This window comes from Montipora foliosa, unplaced genomic scaffold, assembly GCF_036669935.1.
Source record: "Montipora foliosa isolate CH-2021 unplaced genomic scaffold, ASM3666993v2 scaffold_420, whole genome shotgun sequence".
Taxonomy (NCBI): Eukaryota; Metazoa; Cnidaria; class Anthozoa; order Scleractinia; family Acroporidae; genus Montipora; species Montipora foliosa.
In genome coordinates, this window is record NW_027179724.1 from 851,872 (window position 1) to 869,371 (window position 17,500).

General features: G+C 37.9%; 1 protein-coding gene and 1 long non-coding RNA gene across 2 annotated transcripts in view; both read right to left on the reverse strand.

Annotated features, from left to right (window-relative positions):
- LOC137988531 (uncharacterized) overlaps positions 1–17,500 on the reverse strand; it is a gene marked incomplete at its 5' end in the record, with an annotated part of 670,231 nt that overhangs the window by 67,850 nt on the left and 584,881 nt on the right. The window lies entirely within an intron of this gene.
- Positions 4,442–15,843, reverse strand: LOC137988500 (uncharacterized). Its single transcript, XR_011120793.1, has 5 exons — positions 15,550–15,843; positions 12,754–12,803; positions 12,255–12,342; positions 5,540–5,704; positions 4,442–4,707 (listed from the first exon to the last, which is right to left on the reverse strand). It is a non-coding gene; the product is annotated as an uncharacterized lncRNA (long non-coding RNA).

Sequence of the window (17,500 nt, forward strand, 5' to 3'; positions counted from 1 at the left end):
AGCATAGTGTTTAGGCCTAAGTAGGCTATCAATTTTGTAAAGGTTTGGGTTGTTTCAGGTATGGTACCCTTGAAATCATGCACTCCCTACCCCACACCCTAACCCCTAACCTCCTACCCCCGGAATAGTCATGCCGATCTAAAATGATAGCAAATAATGTTAGTTAACCTTTCGCCTTGCTTCATATTGATAAACCTCTTGGGAAATTCATGGCGGCAAGCTCTCCCAAATATTGCCGTTTCACAGAGTGCAGAATAGCGGGATCTTGAACGGACTGCATTCCCTGCCATGAAGTCACTACATTCCTATGATATAACAATATTTTAAAAAAGAAAACATTAAAATCCTGGCACATGCCTGAATAGTGTATCCTCAGAATATTGGGTTGTTCCAGAAAAAATCCACACCCCCCCGACGGATGGGATTCTGGAAATTCTCGCGGGAGGGGGGGTCAAGGACCCTGGAAATCCAGGCGGGAGGGGGGATTGAACTCGAAAAAGTCTTCTGCAGGGGTCATCTGAACCGATAGTTCACGCGATTCGAACGTTTAGTTCGGTGACAGTTTAGCGCTCTCAGACCCTGAAAATAGTAGAAATATTTTGTTCACATATTTCTCACCTGACATAAATGATAATCTAAGTTGTTTCGTGTAATGATACAAAGAAAGGACAAAGAAAGCGCAAAGAGCAAAGAAAGAACAAGGGCAATTGATTTTTACGAGCTAAGAGTGTATAACACTCGTTCATGTTTTAGCATTTTTGCTCCTTCCTTTTCTTAGTTCCACACAACAGAATTTTTATATAATTTAGCAAAAGCTTTAGAAATTAAAAAAGAACATCTTCTATACGTGATTGTGCGTATTTTCTATTAAAAATAAATTAAATTTAAGCCTAATATTTTTTCCCGGAAATCCAGGCAGGAGGGGGGTCTTTTGTCTTGGAAATCCAGACAGGAGGGGGGGTCTTGGGCTTCAGGAAATCCAGGTGAGAGGGGGGGTTAAAAAACGACCCCATCCATCGGGGGGTGTGGATTTTTTCTGGAATAACCCATTATGCCCTTTCACCATCTAGAAGTCAATGCCATAATATGTACTGTGTACATGTACATTTTCCCAAATATTGCTTAACGATTACACACCTCCTTTCCTCCAGTGGTTGTTGGGTGTTATCTGAACCCATAGTTCACGCGATTCGAACGTTTAGTTCGGTGACAGTTTAGCGCTCTCAGACCCTTAAAATAGTAGAAATATTTTGTTCACATATTTCTCACCTGACATAAATGATAATCTAAGTTGTTTCGTGTAATGATACAAAGAAAGGACAAAGAAAGCGCAAAGAGCAAAGAAAGAACAAGGGCAATTGATTTTTACGAGCTAAGAGTGTATAAACACTCGTTCATGTTTTAGCATTTTTGCTCCTTCCTTTTCTTAGTTCCACACAACAGAATTTTTATATAATTTAGCAAAAGCTTTAGAAATTAAAAAAGAACATCTTCTATACGTGATTGTGCGTATTTTCTATTAAAAATAAATTAAATTTAAGCCTAATATTTTTTCCCGGAAATCCAGGCAGGAGGGGGGGTCTTTTGTCTTGGAAATCCAGACAGGAGGGGGGGTCTTGGGCTTCAGGAAATCCAGGTGAGAGGGGGGGTTAAAAAACGACCCCATCCATCGGGGGGTGTGGATTTTTTCTGGAATAACCCATTATGCCCTTTCACCATCTAGAAGTCAATGCCATAATATGTACTGTGTACATGTACATTTTCCCAAATATTGCTTAACGATTACACACCTCCTTTCCTCCAGTGGTTGTTGGGTGTTGCTGCACAAAATCATCAACCTGTAGCTCATTATCAAATACTGCTGTTCCAAACAGGGGTTCCCTCACACTTTTGCCAGCTGCTTTTTTGCGACCTATGAACAATGCATCCATGGATTCCAGAAGACACAATTTTAGCAATTGCATAGAGAAGCCATGATAAAAATTCAGTGATACCAGTGCAACGTTCTAACCAACTGACCTATTAAGCCATTGCGTTGGGCGCTGGTCACTTGTGGGTTAGAATGTTCCTATTATGATTCAGTCAGTGCTTGTACAGTGTCATCTTTGAAAATCGGGGCAATATACATGTACCAGTACCAGTATTTGTATGGATCCATACCAACTTGAACATATGCACAGTCATATGAACATATATGTTTTAGACAGATATAATTGTGCACTTTGTAAAAACACAGTCAAATTATTAATACTCACCTGAATTCTTCAAGACTGTCAATTATGACTGGATATAATTTCCTCTGATTCTACAGCAGTAATTTGGAAAATATATTAAAATTGAACAAAATTACACCTACAATAATATTATGAATACATGCATAAGAGAAAGCTCCCCATAGGGGCTTTTCAGGGCCAAACAAACACAGCCAACGAAACGACAGAAAAATGCAACCACAACAACTGTAATCCCAACTGGCCAGAGGCAAAATAGTTGGTTATTTACAAGTGCAGATGATAAATTGAACCAGAGAATGCCAGGAACAAATTGAACGAATGGAAAAAGCGGGCCTTGAACTTGGAATCTCAAGGCAAGCAACCCCAATCACTGGACCACACTGTTCTGTTGTTTCAATTAACCAATCTCTACAAACACAGATTACTTTATTATTATTAGTAGGTGAAATATACCAGTTCTCTTGGACAAAGAAAATAAGTTAACTACACATCTGTTGTTTCTGTGTAGTAACGTGGTCACAGTTAATGTGACATGAAAACAAGTTTAAAAAATATTTAATAATGTTATATACTGGTAGATGGAATTTTATGTCCAACAGCAAGCACTCTCATTGACTAAGTTGAGGTCAAATGACACCTAAACAATAAAAATGTTTGCCAGCTGAAGTCTCTGATCAGGCAACAATGCAAAATCTATGAAATCAGAGGGTAACAATGCACTGTAACTTGCGAATGTTCACCAACGACCTCCTTTGATTATGTTGTTTTTTTTGGGGGGGGGGGAGAGGGGGGCACATAACAAACTAATTAATGACCGGTAAAGCGAGAAACAGTTCAGTTTGTTTCCCCTGATTCTCACTGGTTCCCTCAGCTTATGCCTTGGGGAAAACATTCAATTTGAGGGAAACTAAATTAACTATTTCCATTGGGACAGTAATTAAGTGAATAGTATTTAGGGTTACCAGCCAACAGCAATGCATTTAAAATTCTGCAATTCATGATACAGTTCAGCAAAAGGTCAATAATTATTAGTAGTATACTGAATGGAAATAATGAATGATTAATTTGCAATTTGGATACAGAATGCCACTAAATTATTGATCAAGTTTCTCACACATTCCTTTGAAGCCAGTATACAATATTCAAGTCACATCTCTAAGGGAATAACAATGCCTTCAGCATTGTAAGGGCCCTTAAATCTATGCCTTATACGTAACATCTGTCAATAAATATTGGCAGTTACATGATGTAATAGCTACAACAATTTAGAACAAGTTCTTAATGTGTGAATGTGAAGTGACATAACACCACAAACTAATTACTATCATTACAGGTTGTGGTTGTTAGTGGTTGTGGTTTCGTTTTCTTGCGATTGATTCATTTGGCTTTTTACTCGAAACTCACGGACATTTTATTTAAAATTAATAATGTTTATGGTTTTGGAATTTTCAAAGTAAGGATAAGGCAGCTAAGTTGCATAATAGCTCAAATGAAATGATCTGGCATACTGTACACATTAATATTTATTCTCCGTCCTCTTTTGCCTAATTATATACAGAATTCCTCAGGGCATGCTATTTCCATATTTTGGTATTTTAGAATAAATTTAAACACAACTCTGTGGGCGTGTGAACAACAAAAGACACCCACAATAAAAACGTCTCACAGGATTTTAAGTGTTCCTGTGTTGTGTAAATGATTTGATGTTATTGGGGCTCATGATTATTTGCATGAATGTTTCACCCTGACAGGCTCTCAATTTAAATTCATAATATTATTAGCTACACAAATCTTACATGAGGAATGTTTAAATACACTGTATATCAGCTTTAATGGACCATCATTTATCACCAACTCCTATTTAAGGTTGAATTTTCTTGAGTATGCTCTCAAAAATAAATTACGATACATTTTGTTGCAAAACTGCATTCTATGGGTTCATTATTAAACATACTCATCAAGAAAATATGCAGGACCACATTGATACACAGACAATAAACACATCATAAATATGACATTAAGCTACATTGTATACTGTCTTAGAAAGACTGCATGACAATTCCGGGGATGGGGGGTAGGGGATGAAGGGTTAGGTGGTGAAGGGTATCATAGCTGAAATAACCCAAACCTCTACAAAAATCCTAAACTTAGGCCTAGTATTTATCCAAAGCATAGTGTTTAGGCCTAAGTAGGCTATCAATTTTGTAAAGGTTTGGGTTGTTTCAGGTATGGTACCCTTGAAATCATGCACTCCCTACCCCACACCCTAACCCCTAACCTCCTACCCCCGGAATAGTCATGCCGATCTAAAATGATAGCAAATAATGTTAGTTAACCTTTCGCCTTGCTTCATATTGATAAACCTCTTGGGAAATTCATGGCGGCAAGCTCTCCCAAATATTGCCGTTTCACAGAGTGCAGAATAGCGGGATCTTGAACGGACTGCATTCCCTGCCATGAAGTCACTACATTCCTATGATATAACAATATTTTAAAAAAGAAAACATTAAAATCCTGGCACATGCCTGAATAGTGTATCCTCAGAATATTGGGTTGTTCCAGAAAAAATCCACACCCCCCCGACGGATGGGATTCTGGAAATTCTCGCGGGAGGGGGGGTCAAGGACCCTGGAAATCCAGGCGGGAGGGGGGATTGAACTCGAAAAAGTCTTCTGCAGGGGTCATCTGAACCGATAGTTCACGCGATTCGAACGTTTAGTTCGGTGACAGTTTAGCACTCTCAGACCCTGAAAATAGTAGAAATATTTTGTTCACATATTTCTCACCTGACATAAATGATAATCTAAGTTGTTTCGTGTAATGATACAAAGAAAGGACAAAGAAAGCGCAAAGAGCAAAGAAAGAACAAGGGCAATTGATTTTTACGAGCTAAGAGTGTATAACACTCGTTCATGTTTTAGCATTTTTGCTCCTTCCTTTTCTTAGTTCCACACAACAGAATTTTTATATAATTTAGCAAAAGCTTTAGAAATTAAAAAAGAACATCTTCTATACGTGATTGTGCGTATTTTCTATTAAAAATAAATTAAATTTAAGCCTAATATTTTTTCCCGGAAATCCAGGCAGGAGGGGGGTCTTTTGTCTTGGAAATCCAGACAGGAGGGGGGGTCTTGGGCTTCAGGAAATCCAGGTGAGAGGGGGGGTTAAAAAACGACCCCATCCATCGGGGGGTGTGGATTTTTTCTGGAATAACCCATTATGCCCTTTCACCATCTAGAAGTCAATGCCATAATATGTACTGTGTACATGTACATTTTCCCAAATATTGCTTAACGATTACACACCTCCTTTCCTCCAGTGCTTGTTGGGTGTTGCTGCACAAAATCATCAACCTGTAGCTCATTATCAAATACTGCTGTTCCAAACAGGGGTTCCCTCACACTTTTGCCAGCTGCTTTTTTGCGACCTATGAACAATGCATCCATGGATTCCAGAAGAGTTCCATGATTCTGAAGGAAATAATGTTGTTATCATTAACACCGGCTAAAAGCAAACTGGAACGCAAAATTACAAACTGGAATGTTTGATTCAGTACAGTTTTAACCAATAGGAATCAAATATCAAGTGGTAGCTTATCAGTACTGAATCAGTCGACTGTTTCATACCGTCTCCGCCAATCGTAATTCTTGTGATGACAAGTTGTCTGGATCAAATCAAACCACAACTGAATCAGTTTCGCCCGAGCCAATGAAAAGCAACCACGTTCGCGCCAATTTTTTTACACATGATTTATTCTTTAATTTCTTTACGAACATAAAGCAATCTTTGACTCACCGTCGAAACTGTTCGTGACTTTCAAGCAGACAATTTCCATACGGACTTGTTCCTTATCAGCCAAAACGCAGACAAGGCATGCTATTAATTTTTTTGAGAAATCCGCATCACTTCTTTCCTCGTAGAAAACAAATTCAGCGTTTTTCATTACAAACGCGCACGGATAATTAAAGGAAAAACATAGCAATTACATGTACTTATTTCGCCCGTTGTGGATGAATGTTGGCACTTGCGGGCAGATCTGAATTTGATCTCAATCAAACAAACGCTTATTAAGCCCTTAATGCACGAGCTCTTGCGATGAATTGCACGCCCCTTAGAACCTTTGTAATGAGAAACATCGACTCCTTTTCTTGCCGTGTCTTAGCGCTCAAATAAATCTAATTAGAGATCATCTATCGGAAATTTAATCCATAGCTGTTGACAAGTCGAAGTCGAATTTTTTACATTCCGTAAATAATTATTTGCCTTGGAAGCCTTGCTTTAGCGGGGAACTAGAAAGGAAAAAGAAAAGAACAAGGAGAAAAAAAGCTTCGAATCATTCTCTGGTAAATTCAATTATTGCGATTGCGAATTGAATTACATTGTAGGCACGTGCCCGTGACATTTGCGCTGGTGTTGGTGTCGTTTAAATTGGCGTGACGGATTGTTTTCCTTCGCTTATTCACTGATGTTGTCCGCCTTAGTTCCAAAAGCATATGAACAGTGATGCATATATATCTCTTTGTATATAGGTCCATATACCATAAAGTTGTCTCACTGATAACTGCGTCAAGTCTCCTGGACTTATTCACTTGACTGATTTCATACACGAAAAACTTGATTGCCCAGAGAGCCTTCCAACTGATTCAGTCACACAACCTGACTTATTCAGTTGACCCGGAGAACAGCAAAAGTTACTGCGAGTGCGAGGAAAATCGTAGGGATGGTCTTCCGCTATTATCCGGCGCTATTCATGTCAATAACTGATTCAGTTGTAAATTAATGGTAACCGGCTGATTCAGTTGGATCTTCTAACTCGAGAGCAGAGAAATGAAAAGGTGTCCATTGTCGGCGTGTCCGATTTGCTGGGAGCATTTTTCTATAAAACCTTATTAACAGAAATTTCTTTTTCACCTTGTCGCTCTCGTTTCCTACTAGAGTGAATCAGTTGACTGATTTCGTACAGTTAGTCACGGTAACTTAGACGCTTCCGATTTATACCCGGAGAGCCTTCCAACTGATTGAGTCACACGGCCGGACTTATTCAGTTGAGAGCAGCAAAAGTTACTGTGAGGCAAGTCGTAGGGATTTTCCTGTGCTGTTATCCGTCACTGAGTGATCATGCCACTGACTGATTCAGTCGAAAATGGAAACTGATTCAGTTAGGTCTTCTAACTGAAACTCGAGGTCAGAAAAATTAAAAAAGATCTCCAGTTATCGCTTCGCGGTCAGCTATGTTGCATTTAAGCGTTGTTGAATGAGACCTTGCCAACTGAGTTTTTCATTATGCTATTCACTGAATTCATGCGTAGTCACTAATGTAACGTACGGATTCAGTAATATACGTTACAAGTTGCAACAAAGGTGACGAACCCACAACTGGAGATCTCAGTTTAATTTCTCAGATCACAACGAGGAAACGTAAGAAACCCTGACTGAATCAGTTACCATTTGCGACTGATTCAGTCACTGACATGACTACTTAGTGACGGACACTGAACAGCAGAATATAAACCATACGATTTGCCTCACAGTAATTCTGCCGGTGATGAATAAGGCCGACCATGTGACTGAACCAGTTGGAGGGCTCTAAAGGAGAATATACTTGTAGCTCATACATACCGGCGCATTGGACAAGGTTTCAGCCCACTAGAAAACTAATTATATTACAATGCATATGTACGGAGCTTTTGAACTGCACAGGGAATTAATAATATTAAACCATCAATAACTGAAGTTCGTTAAAGTTGTTTAAACTAGAGCGATAGACAAAACAAGAAAATCTCAGTTCGGACAAGGTCTCATCCAACAATGCTTGCAACATAGCTGACGAACCGACATCTGGAGATCTTTTTACTGATCAGAACGAGTTAAAACCCTGACTGAATCGGTTACCATCTGTGACGGAATCAGTCATTCACTCGAATACTCAGTGCCGGACACTGAACAGCAGAATGTAATCCCTACGACGTGCGTCACAGTAACTTTTGCTGTTTTCAACTGAATAAGTCCGGCCATGTGACTGAATCAGTTGAAAGGCTCTCAGGGGCTTAAGATAAATAGCTCATATTAATTCGGCGGGTCTAATTTGCAGGTCGCAGGCCGCGGGTTGCAGGTCATTGTTTCAACAATACAGAGAGTATCTTAAACATTCTTAAAAGCTAACCTCAGGCCTAATTAGGCCTAAACAAAAGTTTTTAGCCCTAAGGTTAGCTTTTATGAATGTTTAGGATACTTCTGTATTGGTAAAACAATAACCTGCAACCCGCGACCTGCAAATTAGACCCGCCGACATTAATTAAATCAATTGTTAAATCGTATATACCCATTGGTAAAGGTTTTAGCCATTTTATGTATGGAATATAACAAATTTTTAACTTTCTCTAACAGTCAGTATCACTTAAAGTGTACGAGCAGTAGGAAATAAATGACAATGCATATGTGTGAAGCTTCTGAACTGTGTACGAACGGATTCAATAATAATGATCGTGACAAGGTATTAATTAAAGAAAATCTCAGTTGGCATGGTCTCATTCAACAACGCTTGAATGCAACATAGCTGACCGCGAAGCGACAACTGGAGATCTTTTTAATTTTTCTGAGCTCGAGTTTCAGTTAGAAGACGGCTAACTGAATCAGTTTCCATTTTCGACTGAATCAGTCAGTGGCATGATCACTCAGTGACGGATAACAGCAGAGGAAAATCTCTACGACGTGCCTCACAGTAACTTTTGCTGCTCTCAACTGAATAAGTCAGGCCGTGTGACTGAATCAGTTGGAAGGCTCTCAAGGGCTAAACTGATAGAAGCTCATTTGTTAAATCGTTTATACGCATTGGTAAAGGTTTTAGCCACTTTAACTCTGGAACATAACAAATTTTTAACTTTTCCTAACAGTCAGTATCAGTTAAAGTGTACGAGCTGCAGCAATAGGAAATAAATGACAATGCATATGTGTGAAGCTTCTGAACTGCGTACGGACGAATTCAATAATAATGGTGACAAGGTATTAATTAAAGAAAATCTCAGTTGGCAAGGTCTCGTTCAACAACGCTTAAATGCAACATAGCTGACCGCGAAGCGACAACTGGACAGGGACTGGAGATCTTTTTTAATTTTTCTGAGCTCGAGTTTCAGTTAGAAGACCTAACTGAATCAGTTTCCATTTTCGACTGAATCAGTCAGTGGCATGATCACTCAGTGACGGATAACAGCAGAGGAAAATCTCTATGACGTGCCTCACAGTAACTTTTGCTGCTCTCAACTGAATAAGTCAGGCCGTGTGACTGAATCAGTTGGAAGGCTCTCAAGGGCTAAACTGATAAAAGCTCATTTGTTAAATCGTTTATACGCATTGGTAAAGGTTTTAGCCACTTTATGTATGGAATATAACAAACTTTTAACTTTTCGTAACAGTCAGTATCAGTGTACGAGCGGGTGTACGAGCTGCAGCAACAGGAAATAAATGACAATGCATATGTGTGAAGCTTCTGAACTGTGTACGAACGGATTCAATAATAATGATCGTGACAAGGTATTAATTAAAGAAAATCTCAGTTGGCAAGGCCTCATTCAACAACGCTTAAATGCAACATAGCTGACCGCGAAGCGACAACTGGAGATCTTTTTAATTTTTCTGAGCTCGAGTTTCAGTTAGAAGACCTAACTGAATCAGTTTCCATTTTCGACTGAATCAGTCATTGACATGATCACTCAGTGACGGATAACAGCAGAGGAAAATCTCTACGACGTGCGTCACAGTAACTTTTGCTGCTTTCAACTAAATAAGTCAGGCCGTGTGACTGAATCAGTTGGAAGGCTCTCAAGGGCTAAACTGATAAAAGCTCATTTGTTAAATCGTTTATACGCATTGGTAAAGGTTTTAGCCACTTTATGTATGGAATATAACAAACTTTTAACTTTTCCTAACAGTCAGTATCAGCGTACGAGCTGCAGCAACAGGAAATAAATGACAATGCATATGTGTGAAGCTTCTGAACTGTGTACGAACGGATTCAATAATAATAAACGTGACAAGGTATTAATTAAAGAAAATCTCAGTTGGCAAGGTCTCATTCAACAACGCTTAAATGCAACATAGCTGACCGCGAAGCGACAACTGGAAATCTTTTTAATTTTTCTGAGCTCGAGTTTCAGTTAGAAGACCTAACTGAATCAGTTTCCATTTTCGACTGAATCAGTCAGTGGCATGATCACTCAGTGACGGATAACAGCACAGGAAAATCCCTACGACTTGCCTCACAGTAACTTTTGCTGCTCTCAACTGAATAAGTCCGGCCGTGTGACTCAATCAGTTGGAAGGCTCTCCGGGTATAAATCGGAAGCGTCTAAGTTACCGTGACTAACTGTACGAAATCAGTCAACTGATTCACTCTAGTAGGAAACGAGAGCGACAAGGTGAAAAAGAAATTTCTGTTAATAAGGTTTTATAGAAAAATGCTCCCAGCAAATCGGACACGCCAACAATGGACACCTTTTCATTTCTCTGCTCTCGAGTTAGAAGATCCAACTGAATCAGCCGGTTACCATTAATTTACAACTGAATCAGTTATTGACATGAATAGCGCCGGATAATAGCGGAAGACCATCCCTACGATTTTCCTCGCACTCGCAGTAACTTTTGCTGTTCTCCGGGTCAACTGAATAAGTCAGGTTGTGTGACTGAATCAGTTGGAAGGCTCTCTGGGCAATCAAGTTTTTCGTGTATGAAATCAGTCAAGTGAATAAGTCCAGGAGACTTGACGCAGTTATCAGTGAGAAAACTTTATGGTATATGGACCTATATACAAAGAGATATATATGCATCACTGTTCATATGCTTTTGGAACTAAGCCAGACAACATCAGTGAATAAGCGAAGGAAAACAATCCGTCACGCCAATTTAAACGACACCAACACCAGCGCAAATGTCACGGGCACGTGCCTACAATGTAATTCAATTCGCAATCGCAATAATTGAATTTACCAGAGAATGATTCGAAGCTTTTTTTCTCCTTGTTCTTTTATTTTTCCTTTCTAGTTCCCCGCTAAAGCAAGGCTTCCAAGGCAAATAATTATTTACGGAATGCAAAAAATTCGACTTCGACTTGTCAACAGCTATGGATTAAATTTCCGATAGATGATCTCTAATTAGATTTATTTGAGCGCTAAGACACGGCAAGAAAAGCAGTCGATGTTTCTCATTACAAAGGTTCTAAGGGCGTGCAATTCATCGCAAGAGCTCGTGCATTAAGGGCTTAATAAGTGTTTGTTTGATTGAGATCAAATTCAGATCTGCCCGCAAGTGCCAACATTCATCCACAACGGGCGAAATAAGTACATGTAATTGCTATGTTTTTCCTTTAATTATCCGTGCGCGTTTGTAATGAAAAACGCTGAATTTGTTTTCTACGAGGAAAGAAGTGATGCGGATTTCTCAAAAAAATTAATAGCATGCCTTGTCTGCGTTTTGGCTGATAAGGAACAAGTCCGTGTGGAAATTGTCTGCTTGAAGGTCACGAACAGTTTCGATATTGACGGTGAGTCAAAGATTGCTTTATGTTCGTAAAGAAATTAAAGAATAAATAATGTGTAAAAAAATTGGCGCGAACGTGGTTGCTTTTCATTGGCTCGGGCGAAACTGATTCAGTTGTGGTTTGATTTGATCCAGACAACTTGTCATCACAAGAATTACGATTGGCGGAGACGGTATGAAACAGTCGACTGATTCAGTACTGATAAGCTACCACTTGATATTTGATTCTTATTGGTTAAAACTATACTGAATCAAACATTCCAGTTTGTAATTTTGCGTTCCAGTTTGCTTTTAGCCGGTGTTCATTGGTTAATACAGTACAATAAGTCACGTTCAGAAATATAACTTTAATACCATTTTGTTTGCTCTGGCTCAATTTTGCATGAACTAAACTTTCCTGTTTCAGCTTTATGCACATGCCAGTGATGTACTGGGCCTATCTTGAAATTCATTATGTTAATATCTCTTATAGAAGGTTCTACAACCTACCTTGGGACAAGCAGGGCAATCAATTGTGTCAACGCAATCCACTTCACTTGCCTCAAACTTCAAACATGATAGTCTATGACGATATATCCTAAAATTGAAACCTCTCAGATTAATCTTAAAATGTGAAATGCCAGAAATTTAACAAGTTTATAATACACCAACTCAAGTGAAGCTATGATCCTCAGTTATTAACACAATTTTAGCAATTGCATAGAGAAGCCATGATAAAAATTCAGTGATACCAGTGCAACGTTCTAACCAACTGACCTTTTAAGCCATTGGCGTTGGGCGCTGGTCACTTGTGGGTTCGAATGTTCCTATTATGATTCAGTCAGTGCTTGTGTCATCTTTGAAAATCGGGGCAATATACATGTACCAGTACCAGTATTTGTATGGATCCATACCAACTTGAACATATGCACAGTCATATGAACATATATGTTTTAGACAGATATAATTGTGCACTTTGTAAAAACACAGTCAAATTATTAATACTCACCTGAATTCTTCAAGACTGTCAATTATGACTGGATATAATTTCCTCTGATTCTACAGCAGTAATTTGGAAAATATATTAAAATTGAACAAAATTACACCTACAATAATATTATGAATACATGCATAAGAGAAAGCTCCCCATAGGGGCTTTTCAGGGCCAAACAAACACAGCCAACGAAACGACAGAAAAATGCAACCACAACAACTGTAATCCCAACTGGCCAGAGGCAAACTAGTTGGTTATTTACAAGTGCAGATGATAAATTGAACCAGAGAATGCCAGGAACAAATTGAACGAATGGAAAGAGCGGGCCTTGAACTTGGAATCTCAAGGCAAGCAACCCCAATCACTGGACCACACTGTTCTGTTGTTTCAATTAACCAATCTCTACAAACACAGATTACTTTATTATTATTAGTAGGTGAAATATACCAGTTCTCTTGGACAAAGAAAATAACCCTTACCAAAGAAAAAGTATGGGAATTGTATGGAAAAGGTTGGGCCATATCTGGCCCACATGTGGAAATGGTATGGGAAGGTTGGGTGATGATATGAAATTGATATGGGCAATAGTTTTGCCAAATTTCAAGCTATGGAAAATGCATGGGAAAAAAAGTTGAGGCCATCTGTCATATGGAAAAGCTACGGGAAAACAATACCCATAGCTTTTCCACACATATGGTATGTTGACAACAAAATCTCACTTATGGGTTTGATATGGAGTATCAACATGTAAGTGCTCCATAGATTACCCATATTAGCTGACAAAAGTTTGGCTTGAGCCCCATAGGTTTCCCATATGAAATGTGTATGGGATCTCTATGGGTCTAGAACATGTTTTGTGAATCTCTTATAATTCTTGACACTATTAGAGACTTTCCATATATAAATGCCATGTAAACTAAGGAGTTGAAATTATAGTAATAATATATATCAATATTATTAATAAAAGTAGCAGTAGATTATGGTGAAAGGTTATCTGTAGCACGGGGACGGTCATCGATCACACCATTGCTGATAAATGATTAATCATCTAGCATTTTAATCAACAAACTCTTAGCTTTGTATGGGTCATAATTATTGTAATATTACTTACTATTTAGCTTTAATTTTCTTGGTGTTACATTCAGGGGTTTCATTATGCATTGACGGCCAACAAACGTGCAAGGTAGTTCGCTCAGTCAAGTCTGTTGCCCCCCCCCCCCCCCCTAAATTGATGCCATTAGGGAAAGAGGCATGAAAAAACATTCTGTCAAACCCTCACTTAAAATGAAATTTGATGGACTTGAACATACTTTTTACCATAATTTTAAACCATTAATTTATTATTTTTTAACATTTACCATCTATTCTTACTAAAGAATGTTGGAAAATGAATTAATAGGCTTCCAAATTTCAAAGCACTCTGCAGCACAGAGCCTCCAGACCCCCTAGAATAAGGAGCCATTATGGCCCCTTGTTGATACAGTTGGTTACTCTATTCAAATCTGCTGTGTACTTCATTTTTCATTGAAACCCCTGCACATTATAGTGAAATTTTCCTTCTGAAGAAACAACAATCACCTAACAAGTTTAACAGGTATTAACAGTGACATGTTATTTTCTTACTAATTACATGTATATTGTTGTCACAACAACAACATGTGATAACTTGTAATGTAGCATACTCTTTTTTTGTAACCTTTTCTACATTTTACACTAGTTGAACCAAAGAATAATCTAGAGAGCCACCTTAATTTTCATTGTCATATTCCTTTTTTTCCCCAAAGTAAATTAAAGTAATTATCCACCCCAAACTTCGATCAGTTCATGATGAAAGTCCAAGTCGATTTTTCCACGTAAATCCAATGTTAGAACTTTAAGTAATGGTCAGTACGTGTAAAAAGACTTAGTATGCAAAATAACAATAGGACACAGCAATAGCTGGAGTTATTTTTCTCGTGCTGATTTCTCTATTCAGATTAAATCTAAATGCTCTGATTGGCCAGTGCGGCAAAAAGCACAAACTTTGAATTTAGGAATTGAATTAAGATAGCTTAAGAACCATTCAAAGGAATTACCGGTAATATTCTGCCTATTGCTTTGATGGGCTCCTACATGGTGTACAATGACGCGGAAATTTGACCATGAGATAAGAAATGGGAATTCAAAAATAGTTTTAAATAAGTTGTTTGCGTCATGTTGTTTACTGTTTGTTTCGAGGATTATGAACAATCAGAATCTTTGATTTAACTTAAATCAATCTAAAGCCTTAAAACGGGATCCATTCACAAATCGAGTAATTTCAAGTTTTAGTGGACAAAAATCTTGTACCCCCTTGTAGAACCAGACATACGTAAATGCTATGTAAAGTTTATCATATAACTATGTTGAGCTACATAAAGGCTATTTAGGTAAAAGGACACTGTGGACTAGGGATTTATGGGAATCTTTAGGAATTCCATTCAATGATTCAACTTGAGGGTCACTTGAGTGAGTTGAAATTCTTGAGAATTTTGTGCAATAGCACTGAATGTGCCAGTGAGACAACAATCAAAGTTTAAGTGCCCTTTTAGGATTTGATTTCATCTAGTGCCTTGAAAAAATGACCTCAACTTCAACCTTCGAATTCAACACAAGGTTTGGTCTTATTCAAAGCATGCCAAGTTCGTAATGCATGTGCTTAGCTTACGCAATGTCCTTTAACGGCTAAACTGTGAACATAAAATCATTCTGCACACAGAGAAATGAAAAAGAAAGCTTTTATTCCGATGTATTTAATAGTTTGTGAGAGATACCATCCAATAAACGGATTACCTTGTTTGCTGCTCTCTGAGTCTCATAATCGGCCTTATTCCAAAAGGAACATGATGCATTACTCTTGAAAATTACACACTCCAAGTCAGCACTTAATCCTTTCAATGAACTCCAGTATCTTTCGAATCTTGCTCATTTAAAATGAATCCGTAAAAAGATTGTCATCCTCCGCCATCTTGGATAACACGTGAGAGACCAGACTGGGAACTAGTGAGTCCTTTTCGTTTTGGTCAGCAGTTAGCGGTAACCAGTCCAGCTCTTACAGGTTTTGCGCGGTTTTATTCAAACGTTTCATCTACGATCACGCTTTTGTTGTGACGATTTTTTGGTTAGTTTTACTCTTTAAATGCTGATCCATGCAAGCAAATGCTCACAACAACTCAAGTAAAAAGGTAAGCGTTAACTTTAAGCGAATAACATTTGATTTGATGCCTTATTGTCTTCAAAATTTGATTTACATGCATGTAGAATTCACATTTTCACACCTTCGAGTCAATTTGTGACGCAAGCAGACTCTGACAACCCCGTAAAAAATTGGTAAACCTTTAACAAGAATAATGAAGTTAGGTCAAATGGTGAAGCAAATGATTTGGAAAAAAAGTGCTCATACGGCAAGTTACATGTATACGATTGACAATTGATTCCTTCTCGTAAAAATGCTATAATTTCTGTCACTTTAACTATTGTAATCAATGCAGAAAATGCCTGAGAAAGCTTTTATTGACGTTTGTAAGTAGAGACCCAAATTTATGAGTCTACTCTTCACACACTTTAATTGTAACAAAAATGATCAGTGATTTAGAGGAATCACTACATGCATCATTGAAGTATATGTACTGTATTTTTTTTAGTTGCCATGAAAGAGTATAAAGAGACACTTCGGAAAAAAATTCTTTGATGGGACAGCAGTGAAAGCTCCTTTACAGCAGACAAAAATGCTTAGCAGCCAGTTATGGTTTGATGTATTTGGAGATCTCCCTTTGCAGACCTGTGGTTTAACTGAAATGTTTTAAAGCTTTTTTTGTTTTTAAATTTAAAACAAGAACCCAATCGATCCAAAGATTTTGGCATGAATTAAATGTTTTGGTTCATGCAATAAAAAAATATAACTGCTTTGAAATCTGTAGTCAATTTTTTTTGTCTTTGAGCTATGGTGATAACTGTTAATAGCTTGACTACAATGGATTTTTTGTAGTTTCCAGCACATTTCTGATTTGCTGGAATATTAATTTACAGGAGCAGGATATTATAACCTTGTTTCTTGTGTTCCATGTGTGCACTAGTCCTTCTATTTCTCAAATTCAAGCATTAGGCATGAGATGTGTAATTCCAATTTCAATACTGTTTAGAGGCTAATCAAAGCCTCTTTGCATCATATACATGTAATATTTCTATGTGAGTGCTATGTGAATGCAATTTTGCTATGGATCCTCAATTTCAGTTAGGTAGATTCTATTCACACTGCATGTACGTAAGTGCTATGAAATAGTTATGTTCGTCCTCTTTCTGTGTTTTATTACAGCTATGTAGAGGCTATTTGTAGCCTATTTACACCCTATGTTATCACTATGTACATGTAAGCATTCAGGCCAATGTCTTGGCCTTATCATACACTATATGTATGTGTTATGTATTTTCTGTTTCAAATCTATGTAGAAACTATGTTGAAACTATTTTTATTTTTGGACACAGAAAATCCCATAACATAGCCTTCACATATGCTATGTACAGGTTCCATTTGACTAGCTAAGACATAGCATTTCCTTTCAAAATATATATGAGGCATACATATAACAGGCTTTGAATAAGGCCTCTATATCAAATATATGTACCTGTATATAACACCATTTAAATGTGGTCGTTACATAGGATTTACAAGGGGTTCTACAAGGGGTGCCAGAATAATTATACATTGTAGTATATGACATTCCTTTTTATATCTTCTTAAAGC